The sequence below is a fragment of the Carlito syrichta genome, unplaced genomic scaffold, assembly GCF_000164805.1.
Source record: "Carlito syrichta isolate Samal-C Ts95f unplaced genomic scaffold, Tarsius_syrichta-2.0.1 Scaffold314525, whole genome shotgun sequence".
NCBI classification, from domain to species: domain Eukaryota; kingdom Metazoa; phylum Chordata; class Mammalia; order Primates; family Tarsiidae; genus Carlito; species Carlito syrichta.
The window spans coordinates 139,821-159,152 of NW_007258621.1; the positions used below are offsets into that span (position 1 = coordinate 139,821).

General features: G+C 46.7%; 1 pseudogene; it reads right to left on the reverse strand.

The window, feature by feature from the left end:
* Nucleotides 1-5,605: 5,605 nt before the first annotated feature.
* On the reverse strand, nt 5,606-6,173 carry LOC103274129 (annotated as a pseudogene).
* Between the last annotated feature and the right edge of the window lie 13,159 nt (nt 6,174-19,332).

A 19,332-nucleotide genomic window follows, 5' to 3' on the forward strand; every position in this document is an offset into this window, starting at 1 on the left:
TCCTCCTCCTTCTTCTTCATCTATGTAAAAAAAGATACTCACTTAGACCAAGCATAAGCAAAAAAGGAAAATTTATTATAAGAAGAATATGGGTGTATTTCATGGAACTAAAAAAAAAAAGTAGAAAATAGCCAAACCTTAGAAACAATCTGTATGTTTTTCCTCCTCCTTCCTTTCTCTCTCTCTCTCTCTCTCTTTCCCTTTCTCCCATTCTACCTCAGTCCCTCTCTTCCTCTTGCTCTCTTTTTCCTTCTCTGTCTAGACCAGTTTCTCTCTTTCCTGTCTTCATAGGAGAAAAGCAGCCACCCAACATTTTTCATATGTTACAATTTCAGGCACTAGGAACTTTGCAACTTTTCTTTCTCAGTTCTAAGTCCAGACTCCCAGGGAAGCATTCTAATTGGTCTAGCTTGGGTCTGGAGTCTACTTCTGGACCAATCATCTAAGGGCAAAGGGAGAGTCTCTCAGAGGTAACAGCTCTCTATTGTCCTCGCCAATAGAATCCTAGATTGGGTAGATGTGGGCTCTACTCAGAAGAAAAGAGAAGTTTTCCATAAATAAATATTTGTTGAGTAATCTCAGATTCTGACAATCTTAATCTGAACTCCAGATAAAGTGTTTATGGTTGAAAAATGGCTAATACAATGATTTTTAACAGTGATGATATGTTTGGCACCATTCTTGAGCTGCAAAGCCCTGCACAGCAACATTCTGTGCTCAGAAGAGGAGCTAGATCTGAGGACAAAGCAGACCTACCTGTACACCCCTCACCACCAGTCTCTTATCTCCACACTTGGCCTCCCAGCCCTGCTGTCAAAGAAGACAGAGACCCCATGGGAGACTCACGTGAGCCTACAGATGACATCCCATCACCAGCTCAGCTGAAATGCATTTCTCTGCATCACACAGAGACGGCCCTGGCTCTCATCAGCACGGCTCTCCTCGGAGCCACAGATGGCAAATGGAATGCTCGTCCCCGCCCCTTGCTCCCCTGCCCAGCTGCCTCCACATTCCTTGACAATAATGCTGGTTCAGAAGCTGGTACTTGGAGCCAACCCTTGCTAGGCACAGCAGGGTGGGCAAGGCAGAAGGAAAGTTGGCAAGGAGGGAAGTAGGGGCCATTTATTTTATGCTGGCCCCAGCAGCCAGGAAGGTACCGGGAAGAGTGGGCACCGAGACTGCAGCAGATGACAGAGCTTTATCAGGTGAGGGGTGACAGTGGGGGGCATGGGGAGCATTTGCCAAGACTCAGGGACACCTGCATCTAATTTAGCATAAGGAAGATATTATGGAAAAGGGTTGCCACCTTCCCCAGATGCAGACTCTCACTAAATCTAGCCTGTGCCATCTCATGAACCTCTCTCCAGTCTCTTCACATGCCACCATTCCCACCCCACCTGCACTAAGCTATCGTCATCGCTTGCCTGGAAAACTATCATTGCCTCCCAAATGCTCTGTCTCTATTCAGTTTTTGGCCATAACAGTTCATTCTCCACTCAGTGACCAGAGTGATCTAAGTTCCTAAGTAATTATGCCTCACTTCTGCTCTGACTTCCCAAAGGATAGAGCCCAAAATCTTTCCCAGCAGCTCATAAGGATCTTCACAGACAGATCCCAGCCCCCGCCCTGATAGCTTCCAGCATCCAAGGGGGCTGAGGTGCATAGCAGATGCTTTGGTGACCTGCCTTCATCACACTGTCCCAACTTCCAGCCACCAGCACCTGCTTTCATTGGCCTGATGGCTTTCACTGGCGACCGGCATCCACTTTGCTATACATAGCAGGATGGAGGTGCAGGGAACGAAGGACCCCCAGGAGCAGGCCTCAAACAATGATTGATGCAAGATGGAATAGAAACACCCCAGCTCCATCGCCTTTGGGTGGGATGACAGGTGCATGTTGACAGTGGTCCCAGAGTTCCCCAGCTGCCCATCGTGGTTGATAACCCATCCTTTCCCAGCTCCTTCTCTTCCCTGTCTCACTTCTTCATTCCTCTGCTGGTCTTCAGGATCATTTCTTTTTCTTTTTGAATCAGAGTCTCACTCTGCCACCCAGGCTGGAGTGCAGTGGTACGCTCCCGGCCACTGCAGCCTCGACCTGCTGGGCTCAGGCGACCCTTCCACCTTAGCCTTCCAAGTAGCTGGAACTACAGGTGTGAACCACCACACCCAGCTAATTTTTTGATTTATTGTAGAGGTGAGGTCTCGCCATGTTGCCCAGGCTCATCTCAAACCCATGGGCTCAGGCAAACCTCTTGCTCCCACCTCCCAGAGTACTGGGATTACAGGCATGAGCCACTGATCCTGGCTAGGATCACTTCTTAAATAAAACTCTTGTAGTCAAATCCTTACCTCAGGGTCTTCTTTGGGATGGACCCTGAAAAATCAGTTAGTTTCATAACCAGGTTTTCCAGCTATATGCGTATTTGTACATATTAGTGATGAATGAACTGTGTCCCATGCAGCCTCTGGGCCTTTGCACAAGCTGTCCGCTCAACTTAGCGTGACCTTCCATCACTCCCACACTTTCCCTTCCATCTCCTAGATGGGTCTTGCTCTCCCTTTAGCTCTACTCATAGCTCAGATCTATGTGCTTGCACTTCTCACATAGAACTTCTCTGGCCTCACCACACCTCCCCCTGCCCACCCACACCCAAAAGGTTCATTTCCCTTGGAATCTGCCTTCCTTTCGCTCTGGTTCTCTTTCATTGCACTTATCTTACCTGTAATTATTTGTTCAGAGCCTGTATCCCCACTGAAATATAAGCCCCCTGGAGAAGAGGTTTTTTTTGTTTGTTTTTTCAAGACAAGATCTCGCTATCTTTCCCAGGCTGGTCTCAAACTCCTGGGCTCAAGCAATCCTCCTGCCTCAGCCTCCCAAAGTGCTGGAATTACAGGCGTGAGCCACCACGCCCGGCCAAGAACAGGGATTGTGCTTGTGGGCTCATTTCTGTACCCCTAGAGTGGAGCACAATATAGATGCTCAACATAACGTTGAATAAATGGTGTTTTCACTTCAAAAAATAGACAAAGAAAAAAGTGTAAAATCGCCCAGATGTGGAAATATTCAACACATGCTAATTGGATAATCACAGTCACCATCACTCAGCATGCCCAGTGAGCCAGGCGTCTTGCCAAGTGTTTCACAAGCATCACCTCAATTAACCCTCGGAGGCTGATACCGATGTTATCCCTGTTTGACGAAGGGGGAGTCAGAGTCAGAGAGAGGTTAAGTAACTTACTAAAGGGTACACAGTAAAAGGGGGCAGAGCTGGGATTTGAACCCACGGAGTCTGGCACCAGAGTGTCCATATTACCTGCAAGACTCTTCTGCCTCTTACCTTGCTGGAATGAAACCTCAGTTGCAGAGCGCCTCACAGTTCCTGTAAGCAGGGCTTCTCCAGCTCAGAAGGCATGATGTGAAGAAAGACCAACAGAACCTCTGGGGACTTCACGAAACTGATGCCATTCATTCATTCAAATGACTGTTTATAAAGCACCTACTACGTGCCGGTCAAAAAGGGAAAGGGGTAAACAAGACAGACCCTGTCCCTGCCCTCCTCAAGTTTGCAGTCTAGTAAGAAAGGCAGACATTGAATGAATAAACATACGGATAGGCATATAATTACCAGCTGTCGTCAACCACTATATATTCAGGGAAGGGGGCACCTAACTTGAATAGGTCAAGGAGAATATTTAAATGAAGATCAGAAAATGAAAAGAATTTAATCACTCTGGAGGGGACAGGGGAGAACACTGCCCACCAGACTGCAGTTGGTGGCTATTCTAGGCTCACTGGGAAGCAAATGGAGATTTAAGGAGCTGGAAGTGTGGTCTGGCTTGCATTTTCCACATTCACTCCAGCTGTTTGGGGAAGAGTATGTGTCAGAGAGACAGGATCCTGAACAGAGAGAGCAACTAAGAAGCTGCTACCATGGTTAGGTGAGAGATGACAGTGGCACCCACTACGCTGGAAATGGGGAAGATGGAGAAATAAGTTCCACATATATTGGGGAGAGGGGAGAAAATGCCAGCAGACCTGAATAATGGGTTGGCTGTCAGGATTGCAGGAGACAGAGGAAGCCAAGCTGATTCTCAAGAGTGGGTGATGGCCAGGTACGGTGGCTCAGTCCTGTAATGCTAGCACTTTGGGAAACTGAGGCGAGGGGAATGCCTGCGCCCAGGAATTCGAGACCAGCCTGAGCAACTTGGTGAGACCTCATCTCTACAATAAAATCAAAAAAAGTCGCTGGGCTCGGTGGCTCAGCCTGTAATCCCGCGCCTTTGGGAGGCTGAGGTGAGTGGATTGCCTGAACCCGCGGGTTCGAGACCCGCCTGGGCAGCGAGACCTCATCTCTACAATAAATCAAAAAATCAGCCGGGCGTGGTAGCGCATGCCTGTAACTCCGGCTACTTAGAAGGCTGAGGCGGAAGGATCACCGGAGCCCAGCAGGTCGAGGCTGTGGTGGCCGGGAGCAGCCACTGCACTCCAGTCTGGGCGACAGAGTGAGACTCCAACTCAAAAAAAAAAGTAGCCATGTGCGGTGGTGCACACCTGTAGTTCCAAGTACTTGGAAGGCTGAGGTGGAAAGATCACCGGAACCCAGCAGGTCAAGACTGTGGTAGCCATGAGCATGCCACTGCCTTCCAGCCTGGGTGACAGGGTGAGACTCCAACTCAAAAAATAAATTAAAAAATTTTAAATGATTTAACTTAATTTTTTTTAAAAAAGAGCGAGTGATAGGATGCCCCAAGTCTGGTCCAAGTGAACTAGCTTCACTGAGTTTTATCCAGGCAACAAATTTCCCAATCCCTGCCTTCATATAACAAGCACATTCCTTAACAAGCTATCGGTGCATTTTCAGGAAAGACGGAAGAAGTCGGCCTCCAAATAATAATAGTAAGACTCAACGCTGGCATTGGTTGCATGCTCATTCAGTGTCAGGCATACATCTCATGTAATTATCTCAAATATCCTGCAATATTAGGCCTATGATATGATCACCATGTTACCAATGAAGTTGATAAAAAGAGCTTAACTAACTTGCCCAAGGGTCATGTAACAGAGAGTGGTTCAAAGTCAGGACTCGCAGACTGTAAAGGCATAGCCCACCCACGAGCCCCGCTTTGGAGGGGTTTTTTTCTTGAAGGACCAGCTGATGAGCTTTTCTTTTTCCTGTGAGCCCTTCATATCCTGGGAATGTCAGCAGTTGCCCATGAAACCTGGGAAAGTGCCTTTCGGGGACCCTGACCACCTGGCTCTGAGACTACTGCCTAGAGCCATCTGTGCTCACCAATACCCAGCAAACACTGCAATTCTCAGCCCAGACTAAGGAAACTCAACCACAGGTGAGAAACACCAAGGGTATAAAAAGATGTAGGATGTCACCAGGCATCACCAAAATGGCAGGGAGAATGCAGGCCTGAAATATCCACTGGTAATATCCCCTTGTCCTGTTCAAGCAGCTCTCCTCTGACCCTCTGACTCATTAAACTCTTTCTTTCTTTTTTTTCCCACAGCTCTAGATTTTATTAGGGATTTGTTTACGGTTTGATTTCTAGGATGAGGGGCCCTAGCGAGGGGGCACAGAAACCCACGAAGCCTCCTCAGATCTCGTAGTGAACCACCGGCTCTGGCTCTTTGGTGGGATCACCACCATGCTCCAGGTACAGGTCACTTTAAGGGTCCTGCTTTGGCCCCATGGGCTGGTAGGAGGGGTCATTCTCCCCCACCCAGAGCATGAACCCCATGAAGGCCACGAAACCGAGGAGCTGCTTACACATGACATTCCAAGAAACAGTCCTGGGGCTTGTGTCCACATGGTTCCTGATGTACTCGTCCAGGTGCCAGTGTATCGGTTCACCCCGGTTTACCCCAGTTCAACCTCAGGTCTGAGTCATACCACGGATCCCTCTCATGCTGCGAGTGGTCAGGGAGCTTTGGGTAGTCGCTGTACCCCAGGAGGTTGTCCGGGTGAGGCGCGTCGCCTTCTATGCCCATGTTGTACTTTTGAGCGGCAGTGGCTCATTCCCCGGGGTCCTGGGATAGGGCCCTGGGAGCATGTCCCGGGGTCATGTGGGAGGCTGTCTGTGCCCCCGGCGGTGCCCCACCCTGGGTCACCCTCTGCAGCCACCGGATCCCCAGGACCCTCCCTCCCCCGCCGGCTGCCACCATCTTCACCTTCCGCACGGCTCTTCATGCACATGAAGTCATTACATCTTCATGAGCATGAAGGTGGGTGCATATCATTCTACCCACTCCCGCAGATGAATAAACTGAGGCTTAGCAAAGTGGAGTGATTTGCAAGCTCAGAGCCAGATTATGAGGCCAGGGCCTCTCAGTCCAAGTCCAGGAACATTTCCAGCACCACTCAGTGACTTGCTGTGAAAACCTTCTTAGAAGTTTGATTTCTATTGATTTTTGTTCTGCGTGCATTTTTGCCATCTCGGAATCCACCAGGAACTGGACCAGGAGACAGGTGAAAGGAGGTGGGAAGAAGGAGGCGGCTTGAAAACCACAAGGACACAATCCTACGAGAAACTGTGATTTGAATTGAGTAGAAATTGGTTTCCTGTTATCTTTGCAGCTATCACTTTTGCAATTTAGGTCCTGATGCCCATGTATCAGGCCAAACACTGCCACTGCTTTCTGGTCAAATCTCTTTCCTGGGAAGATACTGTTTTTAAAATTCTCTGTAACCAATCAGGCAGTCTGAGCACCTCTGAAAGACACAGACTACCGAACAAGTTCACACAGGACTTTAACCCCGATCAGCAAAGCACCACCACATTTACCTGGAGCAGGGGAATAAGATTAATTCACACAGGGTTTTGTGAAGCCAAAGGGAAACAAAAAGATACTGAGACACCCCAATAAGCACCTCCCTACCCCCACCCTCTTGCCAAGAGGATCTGCCCCCAATCACAGCTCCTGCTGCCCTGTTTGGCTCAAGACTGATATTCAGCCATTACACACAAATACAGCCATATTCGAGGTTAAAATACTGAAATTCGGTCGGATGCAGTGGCTCACGCCTATGATTCCAGCACTTTGGGAGGCCAAGGTAGAAGAATTGCTTGAGCCCAGAAGTTCAGGACCAGCCTAGGCAACATAGCAAGACCCTATCTCTACAAAAAAAAAGAAAAAGAAAAGAAAAGAAAATTAGCCAGGCATGGTGGCACATCCCTGTAGTCCCTGCTACTCAGGAGGCTGAGGCTGGAGGATCACTTGAGCCCAGGAGGTCGAGGCTGTGGTAAGCCATGATCATGCCACTGCACTCCACCCTGGGTGACAGAGTGAGACCCCAATTCAAAAAGGAGAAAAGAAAACACTAAAATCCTTCTGTGCACATTGGTAGATTACCTTTCCAAATGCCCTCAAGAAATTTCATCTAAAACAATAAGGAAATGTGTCATCTCTTCTCCACCAAGTCCATAGGTGAGGAAGGCCTCAGGTCTGGTTGATCAGCTGCGCAGCAAGCTCCCAGGTTCTGGCTGTCTCTCTGCTCTGCCATCCACAGTGCAGATCCAATTCCATGTCGGATTCTTGTCCTGGTCTTAGGATGGCTGTCAGTGGCAACTGGCGCTGATGCTTTCTTGTGTATGTTCAAGAAGAGAGAGACTGAGACTCTCTCCTCAAATCATGGACTATAAACCCTTCCCATTGGTCTATTTGACCAGCTCAGGTCACATGACTGTACCTAGACCAAGATCAGTTCAGTGAAATGCCCCTGACCCTGGGGTGGGGGGGCGGGAATCTAGTGATGTCTGGAGATATTTGGTTTTAACAAATTGAGGTGAGGGCTGTGGGTGCTACTGGCATCTAGCAGGTAGAGGCCAGGGATGCATAGAACAGCCTCCACCTCAAAGAATCACCCAAAATGTCAGTAATACAGAGGACGGAGGCTGAGAAACCCTGGCTTTGATCAATCTAGATCAGGGTTAGCAAACTGCAACTCACAGGCCAAATTTAGCCCACTAGTTTGTTTTCGTAAACAAAGCATTCCTGGAACACAGCCACACACTCACTCACACGTTGTTTATGGCTGCTTTCAGGCTAGAACAGCAGAGTTGTCACAACAACTAATTGTGATAGAGACCACCTCCACTGTTGTGACCGGAGTGCGAGGAAGAAGTCGTCAACACGCAGAGGGTCAGATTATGAGTTCTTTAATCAGCTGACGATAGAGAGGGGGCTCATGCCTCCAAATACTGTCAGCCCCGAATGAGGCAGGGAGAGGGTTTATATGGGCAAAAACCGCAAGTGGGTTACATGACACGGCCCATGGCATGGGTTACCAACATAGGGTACATTAGGCTACATAGCACATGGCACAAACACAAAGAACATTAAAATTGAGAGGAAAGCAAAATGTGCAAACGTATTCAAATAAATGTGGAACTTGTGGGTGGGGAGTTTCCTGTGTTCAGGGGAAACAAGGGTATATGTTCCTAGTTACAGAAAGGTTGCAACCTATGATTATGGGAAGGTTGTGTAGGGGGTCATCTTTAGGTTAAAACAGCTAAAATGGAGGATCAGTTACAAAAGAAAAGTTACTTGTGTCAAACAAGCTATTACAAGCTATTATAGGTTTTACAGGTGCTTCACCCCTCAACCTCAAAGCTTAAAATATTTCTCTCTTACCTTTTTTCTGATAAGGTTTGCAAGCCCCTGGTCTGAGTCTACTCTTAAAGTGGGACATGAGGAGAATATGTAAACAAAATTAGGAGAAAATTTGATGCTGAGAAGTAACAAACAGTAAATACTACCAAAGTCTACTTCTGAAGTTCTCATCATATCCCATAGCTCTCAGCAGGGGTTTTCCCAACACAACTTTATTTCCCCTTTAAGAACTTCTTCCAAAAACTAGAAACTTAGGCCTTACACAATTTTTAAGTTGGTGGGAGGTGTGAAGCCCTGGAAATGAGACTTCCCATTCAGGAAATGAGACTTTCTCCCCATTCAACTCCAAATACAAAGAGACAGAAATGATCATCAGAGAGCGATGAGTCCTGAGCCCACAGAAGCTCAGAGTTAGGCCTGGTGTTGGTTCTGTGGCAGGCCAAAGTCACTCTGAAAGCAAAGGAGAAAAAAAATGAAGCAGTAAGCAAGGAAGTTACTCACTAAAAAGAATCAAAGGAATGATGACAAGGGGCACAAAAACGGTGCATCCTCTGAGGGACACAGAAAAATGGCAGCTTGCAACAATCCAGTCCCATGATGCCCCGGGGTTTTATGAGTTTCACAGTGTCTGTTCAATAAGACCTTTTCCCTGAACAAGTCCAAATGGGTTTCTGTTCCTTAGAACCAAAGGACTTCTGAGGAAATGAGACCCACTGAGTTACTGGACACCCTCTCTCAGGGGCAGGGCAAATATTTGCCTAAGAGGCTGACTGGCTCCTTCTCTCTTCTTTGATCCTACTTACACAGGGAGTCCCATCCCACTTGGCAGGAAGTTGGGCAGACTCAAAGACACAACATGACATTCAAGACTTAAAAATGAAGAAACCTAGGCAGGAAAATAGTACCTGACTTTTTCGTTATTTTAAAGGTTCCTTTTAATAGTAACTGTAGGTGGTTACTAGACTTGTCAAACAAATGTCAATATCAACTCTCAAAGAGGACTAAGAAGGGGAAAAAAGTTTTAAGTGGAAAAAAAATGCATGGCCATTTCTTTGCCACTGGTGATAATGTGACTTTGATGTCCTTGCTCACTCAGCCTGGTTTAAGTTATCAGAAGCCTGCCACTAAATGCTTTGTTCTTATTACTTACCTATTTGATATTTTAATTAATGAGAACCATCATATCCTGGCCAATATTCCCCATCTGCTGCTTCTCTGCTTTTTTTTTTTTTCCTGGAAGCACCTGGGGCAACACTTCTCCCTGGAATAAAATCTCCTCTCTCTGACTTCCTCTGGAATAGATTCTCTTTCTGAAAGCCAGAACCATTCACCTCCTGGAGCCAAATCTGTCCTGGGGGTGTCTCTCTGGAGGCCATCTCCTGGGTTTCCAAGCTGCCCTTACAGGATGGAGGACGGTGGTGCTGAGCTTCTGCGACTGCTGTTTCTAATCCACTCTCCTCACACTGCAGCCTTTGGCAAAAGGTCCACCTCCATTTGAACCACAGCTAAGCAGGCAGAATCGATGAAATGATGATTCCGAGCTCAACAAACTGATTTCTTCCAAGTCTCATTTTGCAGAGAGAAAGCTGCTAGATGAAGCAAGATCACAGTGAAGCCCAACACTTCACTTGAACATATCCAGCCAACAGGCCCTGACTATGTGCTAGAGTCTACAGAGAGATGGAGATAGTACAGTCCAAACTTTCAAGGCTGTCTTGAGCAAGGCTTTCCCATAGAAATAGAACACCAGCTGGGCACGGTGGCTCACACCTATATTCCCAGCACTTTGGGAGGTCGAGGTGATAGGATGGCCTGAACCCATGGGTTCGAGACCAGCCTGGGCAAATTGGAGAGACCTCATCTCTACAATAAATTTTTAAAATAGCCTGGTGTGGTGGCGCATGCCTGTAGTTCCAGCTACTTGGAAGACTGAGGTGGAAGGATCACCTGAGCCCAGCAGGTCGAGGCTGCGGTGGCCATGAGCATGCCACTGCACTCCAGCCTAGGTGACAGAATGAGACTCCAGCTCAAAAAAAAAACCAACAAACAAAAAAGAAATAGAACACAAGCCATATCTGTAATTTGAAATTTTCTAGAAGCCACATTCAAGTAAGTAAAAAGAAACAGATCAAAATAATTGTACTAATGCTTTATTTAACCCAAAATATCAACATTTCTACATGTAATCAATACCAAAAAGCGTTTTTACATTATTTTCCTATTAAACCTTTGAAAGTCAGTGCGTACTTTATGCTCACAGCCTTCTCAGTTCAGACCAGTCAATTTCAAGTGTTCAGTAGTCAGGGGGCCAGGCGTGGTGGCTTAACACCAGTAATCTCAGCACTTTGGGAGCCTGAGGCAGGAGGATTGCTCAAGGCCAGGAGTTTGAGATCAGCCTAGGCAGCATAGTGAGACTTAAAAAAAAAAACGCGAAAAATTAGCTCGGCATAGTGGCGTCTGCCTGTAGTCCCATCTACTCGGGAGGCAGAGACAGAAGGACTGCCCGAGCCCAGGAAATCGAGGCTGCTGTGAACCATGATCTTGCCATTATACTCCAGCCTGGGCGACAGAGTAAGATCCCCATATACGTAGATAGATGACAGATAATAGATGAATTAGATAGATGATAGATAGATAGATAGATAACACTGTAGTATGTGTGACCTCCAAGAGCCCCACCAATGACCTCCGCGACCACACTGTGTAGACGGCCATCTGCCTCACCTCTGACAAGGACTGCCCCCATCAGAGGTGATGATGCCGCATTTCCCACAGCAGAGCAGCAGCTTGTGTATTGATGACAGGTATAAGAGAGACATAGAAATGCACTTTTGATGGGACCTACTGATATCAAAGAGAGTTTTGGCCTGAAGGCTGAGTATCAGAGGAACTCAAGTCACTGACAGCTTTTTACCAGCTCTGTATCCTTGAACCAAAGTTTTTCATCAAAATAATTCTGTTGGCTGGGCTCGGTGGCTCAGTCTGTAATCCCGCGCCTTTGGGAGACTGAGGTGAGTGGACTGCCTGAGCCCGCGGGTTCGAGACACACCTGGGCAGGCGAGACCTCATCTCTACAATAAATAAAAAAATTAGCCGGGCGTGGTAGCGCGCGCCTGTAATTCCGGCTACTCAGAAGGCTGAGGTGGAAGGCTCGCCGGAGACCAGCAGGTTGAGGCTAGGTGGCCAGGAGTGGCCACTGCACTCCAATCTGGGCGACAGAGTGAGACTCCAACTCAAAACAACAACAACAACAAAATAATAATAATAATTCTGCTAGTTAATCAGCAAAGAGTGATTGGTCAGTGATTATGTGCCTAGCACTAGACAAAAAACAGGGTAGAATGTAGTTTCAGGTGACATGGCTCAGCTAAGATAGAACTTCTGTTTGAGAATCTAGCTTGGAGGGCTATGTTCTGTTCACTTGTTCATTCCTTGGATTCTTTTCACTCTGGATCACATACAAGATGTCAACTGTCCTAGGTGCTGATTATCCCCCTGCAATCCTGACTCCTTGTCCTCAGGATACTCATAGAGCTAGAGGGAGAGCAGATCATTAGACAAGCACAAACAACAAAGTTTGACACAAATCATGGTGCAGGAGGATAGGTGGTGAGAACCTGACCCAGAGAGACCGATGCCTCCCTGGCATTGACCTTGAAGGATGGATGAGTCACAGCCAGAAAAGGAGAGAACGAGAGGGAGGAAGAGTATTTCAGGCAAAGGGAGCAGCGAGTGCCCAGGCTGCAAGGCAGGAAGAGCCACACTTGGAAACTCACAGATGAAAGAATTCCATGTGTCCAGGTTGGGAGCAGGAGATGACCCAATCGGTGGGGTCAGTGAACTCCCCTAGGTTAACTGGGTTGAGGCTGTCCATCAAGGTTGCAGACTGTCCCACTCCACAAGCACTTAAGGAATGTCCCCTACATGCCAGGGACTGGGCTAAGCGTTGACTTCATAGTGATCAGACACTCCTGGCACCACAGGGCCCCAAGGGCAAGAGTACTGTTATGGACTGACTTGTATCCCCCCAAAAGTCCTCTGCTAAAGCCTCAGTTCCCAATGTCACTGCATTTGCAGATAGGGTCTCTAAGGAGGTAACTGAGCTTAAATTAGATCCTAAGGGTAGGGCCCTATTCCAACAGGACTGATGTCTTTGTAAGAGAAAGAAGAGACACCAGAGATATGCCAAGTGAGGACACAAGCAAGAACTCAGGAAAAACCAACTCTGCTACTGGCACCTTGATCTTGGACACCAGAACTGTATGAAAATAAATTTATGTTGTTTAAGCCATCCAGTCTGTGGTGTTTGGTTATGGCAGCCTTAGCTGACTAACACAAGCACAAACAGAAGCTCCATCCCCCGCCAGTCTCCTTCCTGCACCTTGCCTATGTGTATGGACTCCCCACCCTACACAGCCAAGCCCCGCCCACACGCCCACAATAGCCGTCTCTAGGCCCCCAGAAGGACTTGCTGACACACACAGTGGTGCCACCCACTCTTGGGAAGACGGGTCCAGGGAGGAGGTCTGGGCAGGCCTCGGCAATGGGCTGACAGCTGTTTGAGCAGGGAATTGGGGGGTCCAGGTTACTTCAAGTGTGATCTAGGAGGAGAGCATCTGTTCTGGGTGGGCAGGTCCCATTGGATCCATGGATTCCTCGCCCCATGCAGAAGAGTATGGTCAGAGGAAAGCCACAACGGGGTCATCCTTACAACAAGCTCAAGGCTCAGACAGGGGCCCTGGTTTTCTCCAACAAGGGCCTTGCTGGAGACTGGAGCCAGGGAAGAGGCATACAACGGCTAGAGGAAATTGCAACGCGGGAAATGCAAGTGGGTCGCTCTGACTGGGGAGAAGTGGGGAGAAGCAAGAATGAGGTTGAGGAGTCAAGGCCAGACCAGGCCAGGCTGGTAAGTCTCGCCAAGAGAGCACTTTCTCATGGGTGCAGTGGGAGCCGCCTGCTCAGTTGGCTACAGTGTGGAAATACAGAATGGAGGTATGAATTCAGTTTAGAGTCCTCCTTGGAGAGCTGGCCGGGCTTAGAGACAGACACCCACCAGTCCTGAGGAGCAAATCTCCTTTTAACCAGAAGTACTCCCCAGCCAATTAGTTTATCACTTTTCACCAAGTTCAAGCCTCACGACAGACTTGCTTTGGAAAGAGAGCAAGAGGACCCAACTTGACTTACTGTTCTACTCTTTCCACCCAGAGCTCCACGGTAGCTAGCCAGAAATATGATACTTTAATCATGTTTCTCTTTTTACCTGGGCCACCAGGATGCTCCCGCTTTATACAAATCAATATGGCTCCCTCCGCCCCCTGCTCCCCCCGTCCCTCCTTCAATATGGTTTTAAAAGGTGAATATAAAGCAACATTTTTTTAACAACTAAAATCATTTTATGCATAAGTAATAATAACTATGGTTTGTTTTATGTTTCTTGTGTGCCAGAAATTGTCAGGCACTTCACATATATTGTTTTCTAATTTAATCCTTACAACAAGCATATGAATCAAGGACTTTTATTTCCTAATTTTACAGATGGTAACACTGAGGACCAGAAAGGTTAAAACTGATCAGGATTTCACACTGGTGAAATTCAAACCAGAGAATTTAGTTATAAAATTTATGCTGTTAGCATACTTGATTGTCGTAGAGAAGTTGCTACTTAGGAAGGTCAAGTAGGTGGGTCCCTTTCAAAGCAAGAAGGTTTTTTTGTTTCGTTCTTTATTATTTCCAGTATATAAATTCCGATTTTGCAAAATCTGGATTTTTTTCTTATGGCAAACATGTCAAGCCAGGACATGAAATTGAGACTTAGTCAAATATACTTCCATCAGTCTGACAACTGGATGTTTGTTTATTTGTTTGCCTACAAAATACTTTCCCACCAACCTTGTTTCTGTGTGTGCCATCTAACAGAAACACAGGGAGGTTGAGCCACTCGCTAGGAGGTTGAGTAACCCCCTCCTGGGGTTTTCCAATCCTCACCAGGTCCCAAGGAAATGCCTCTCTGATCTACACACCCTTTCAGAGAAGAAGCCTTTCCCCCAGAGAGACAAAGGTTAAAACAAAACATCTTCAGGCATTCGTTTATTTAATACCTACTATGTGCTCAGCCCTGGGCTAGACTGTGTTTAGAGAGAAAGAAAGCAAGATTCTTACTTCAAAAACTCACATTCTCTCCGAGGCAGCAGACACACAGTGGATGCATGCAGAACTCTGGGCTGAGTCCCATGATACGGGAACAGTGGCAGCCCAGGGACAAAGCACATAATCTTGCCTGGAGGTGCCAGGGAATGGGGAGAGCAGAGGTGAAGGAAGACTTCATGGAGGAAGGGATTCCTGAACTGAGTCTTGAAAAAAGGAAGGGATTCCTGAACAGATAAAAGGGTAACTGACAGAAAGGTCAGCAAGACACGAGGCAGGAGAGCCAGGCAGAACCAGGTCACGAAAAGCGTGAGTTCCCAAGTAAGGAGCTTGGGCATTTCCTTGAAGACAGCGAATGCCTGTCTTGTGCCCTCATCTAAAGTTTGCACATCTAAAGTGAGGGAGGGCTGGAAGCAGTGGCTCACACCTGTAATCTCAGCGCTTTGGGAGGCTGGTGTGGGAGGATTGCTTGAAGCCAGGAGTTCAAGATCAACCTGGGCAACACAGTGAGACCCTGCCTCTCCAAAAAACAAAGTTTTTAAAATTAGCTGGGCATCATGGCATGTGCCTGTAGTCCCAGCTACTCAGGAGGTCAGGGCAGGAAGATCACTAGAGTCCAGGAAGTCAAGGCTGCAGTGAGCTATGATTGCACCACTGTACCCCAGTCTGGGCGACAGAGTAAGACCCCATCTCTAAAAGTAACAAAAACAAAATAAAGTGAGGGAAATAATTGTATCTACTTCATAAGGTTGTTGTTAGATTAAAGTGTTTAGCATAGTGGTTGGCTCATATTAGATGTGTTTAATAATTATGCTTATTATTGGAAGGTTTTAGGGAGGCTAATAACATAGTAATAACAATTACTGTTAATATGACAACTACCATTAGTTAAACATCTAGATGTGCCAGGCATGTTGCTAAGTGCTTTATGTGCATTTCTATTTTTCTTCTAAACATTATTACAACTTGAAATTGCATCATGTATTTATTTGATTATGCAGTTACTGCCTGTCTCTCTTGCTAGACTGAAAGCTCCCATAAGAGCAGAAATTCGTCTGTCTTGTTTGTTCTGTGTTCCTAGTGCCTAAAATGGAGACTGACAGATGAAGGGGGAGTCCAATAAATAGTTGTTGAATGAAGAAATAATGATCCCATTTACAATAATCTAGAGAAATAAGTTTTCTACCTTGATTATTTCAAATGAGGAAATTGAAGTGTAGAAAGAGTATTCAGGCTAAGTATGGGCACATATGAGCTGGGAATGGCTGGAGACAGGGAGACCAGTGAGAAGGCTATTCCAGACGTGAAGTAAAGAAAATTGGATGGAAAGAAATTGCTAGATTGGAGAGATTTTAAGAAGGTGAGTTGGTTAGGTGAGTAGATGGGTAGATGGAGAGCTGGGTGGATGGATACATGGGTGGGTGATGAATGGATCTGTGAGTGAATGGGTAGGTGAGTAGATGGGTAGATGAGCAGCTATGTGGGTGGATGGATGGATGGGTAGATTATGGACAGGTAGATGGGTGGTGGTGGATTGGTAGTTATATAGGTGGATGGGTGGCTGAGCAGTTATGTGGGCAGATGGTTACATGGACAGGTGGATTATGGACAGGTGGATGGATGGGTAGATAGACAGGTGGATGAATGAATATATGGGTGGATGCGCTGTTATTTGGGTGGACATATACATGGACAGGTGGATTATTGATGGGCAGATGGTGGGTGGATGAATACATGGATGGGCAGATTATGGATGGATGGATGGATGGATGGATGGATGGATGGATGGATGGATGGACAGACGGATGGATGGGTGAGTGGGTAGATGGTTGGGTGGATGGGTGGACGGATGGATAGGTAGATGGATAAGTGGGTAGATGGAGAGGTGGGTGGATGGATAGATGGATGGGTGATGAATGGATACGTGAGTGAATGGGTAGGTGAGTAGATGGGTAGATAAGCAGCTATGTGGGTGGATGGATGGATGGACAGGTGGATTATGGACAGGTAGATGGGTGGGTGGGTGGATTGGTAGTTATGTAGGTAGATGGGTAGGCATGGGGATGGGTGGATGAGCAGCTATGCAGGTGGATGGATGGGTGGATTATGGACAGGTGGATGGGTGGGTAGATGGACAAGTAGATGAATGAATATACGGGTGAATGTGCTGCTATTCAGATGAACATATACATGGACAGGTGGATTATTGATGGGCAGATGGTGGATGAATACATAGATGGGCAGATTATGGATCGATGGATGGATGGATGGATGGATGGATGGATGGATGGATGGATGAGTGGGTGGATAGGTGGATGGTTGGGTGGATGGGTGGACAGATGGACAGATGGATGGGTGGCTGGATGAGTGAGTGTGTGGATGGTAAGTGAATGGAAAGGTGGATATGTAGGTGGGTGGATACATGGATGGATGGATAGTGGGTGGATGGATACATGGATGGGTAGATTGGATGGATGGATGGATGGATGGATAGGTGGGTGGATGGATAGGTGGGTGGATAGGTGGTGGATGGGTAGGTGAGTGGATAGGTGGATGAGTAGCCATATGGGTGGATGGATACATGGACGGGTAGATTATGGATGGATAGATGGGTTAGTGGTTAGGCGGATGGGTAGATGGATGGATGACTAAATGGGTGGGTGGGTGAATAGGTGGGTGGATGAGTAAGTGAATGGATGGGTGGATGAGCAGCTATGTGGGCAGATAGATACATGAATGGGTAGATTGTGGATGGAGAGATGGATGGATAGACGGGTGGGTGGTTAAGTGGATTGGTAGATGGATGGGTGAGTGGGCGAACAGGTGAGTGGTTAAGTGGATGGGTAGGCTGGATGGATGAGTGGGCAAACAGGTGGATGGTTGGGTAGGTGAGTGGACGGGTAGATGAGTGGTTATGTAAGTTGATGAATGGGTTGCTGGAAACATGGGTGAGTGGATTACAATGAGTAGATTCATAGATCTTCAGAGGCACCTAGTGCCCTTTCATGGTTCATTTTCTTCACAGAATAACAATTTTTACACACAGTAACCAGAATGGATATAAAAAAATATATTGTCTAGATGATAAGGACAGAGTCTGTAACACCATGAGATTCAGGAAATGTAACAATCTTCTCCAAGATGCCTTCATACCAATTTTTTCCAAGACCCACGTGTTCAGTTATTCTTCCTTTTACCCCTCCAAGTCAAATAAAACATAAATCAGCCTTTAGCCTGTCATTCCTTCAGCTGTTTTCTGAATCCAGAGTGCTGAGGCTTTAAATTATTCTGTGCCTAACATGGTTAAGCAGTAGCTGAGCCTAGCAACGATGATCTTATTGTCAGGGAAACAGAGTTGGTCCGACCTGCAAAAGCTCCTGCTGATGCGAAGCTATTCTGGGGAGAGTGTTAAAGGCAATTCAGAGGGGCTTTGAAAGATGATTCCTGTCCAGTGGAGTTCAAACAGACATCCAGCCATCAAAAATCCCAGTTGGGTTATTCTTCTTATTAAAGTTACCACATAGACAGATCTGATCTGTTCTTTCTTTTGCTTCAGCCCCTCCTCCCCACCTTTTCCCTAAGTCTTGAAAGCATTCATGCACACAGTCCCTGCTACGTTCAGGGCTAGAGTGGGTGAAATACATTAATACAATTTAAGGAAAAAAACCTCACCCCAAAACAGTGTCTTTCCAATCTGTCCTTGAAGCCTCCCCATTATCGGTACATTCCTTTGCATTAATTATTCTTCTTTCTTGACCTGGTGATCTCTTTTTAAATAGTATTCAAGAATTCCAGCTGGGTGCAATGGTTCATGCCCATAATCCCAGTGCTTTGAGAGGCCAAGGCAAGAGGATCGCTTGAGACCAAGAGTGTGAGACCAGCCTGGGTAACACAGTAAGACAACCATCTCTACAATATATACATATATATGGATGGACCGGTGGATAACGGATAGGTAGATGGGTGGGTGAGTGGATGGGTAGTTATATAGGTAAAGGGATGGGTAGGCATGTGGATGGGTGATATATATATATATATGTATATGTATGTGTATATGTGTATTTATATATATATATATATACATACATATATATATATATATATATATATATATATTTTTTTTTTTTTACTCAGAGTCTCATTCTGTCACCCAGGCGATCCTTCCACCTCAGCCTCCCAAATAGCTGGAACTATGGGCAAATGCCACCACACCCAGCTAATTTTTTGATTTGTTGTAGAGATGAGGTCTCATCAAGTTGCCCAGGCTGGACTTGAACCCCTGGGCTCAGGCAGTCCTCTCGCCTCCGCCTCCCAAAGTGCTGGGATTACAGGTGTGAGCCACCGTGCTTGGCATCTTCAAAAAAATTTTTTAATTAGTCAGGCATAGCGGCATGCATCTATAGTCCCAGCTACTAAGGAGGCCAAGACAGGAGGATCGCTTAAGCCCAGAAGTTCAAGGCTACAGTGAGCTATGATTGTGCCAATATACTCCAGCCTGGGCAACAGAGCAAGACCATATCTCTAAAATAAATAAACAAATCCACTGGCTAGACTGCCGGGTGTCAAC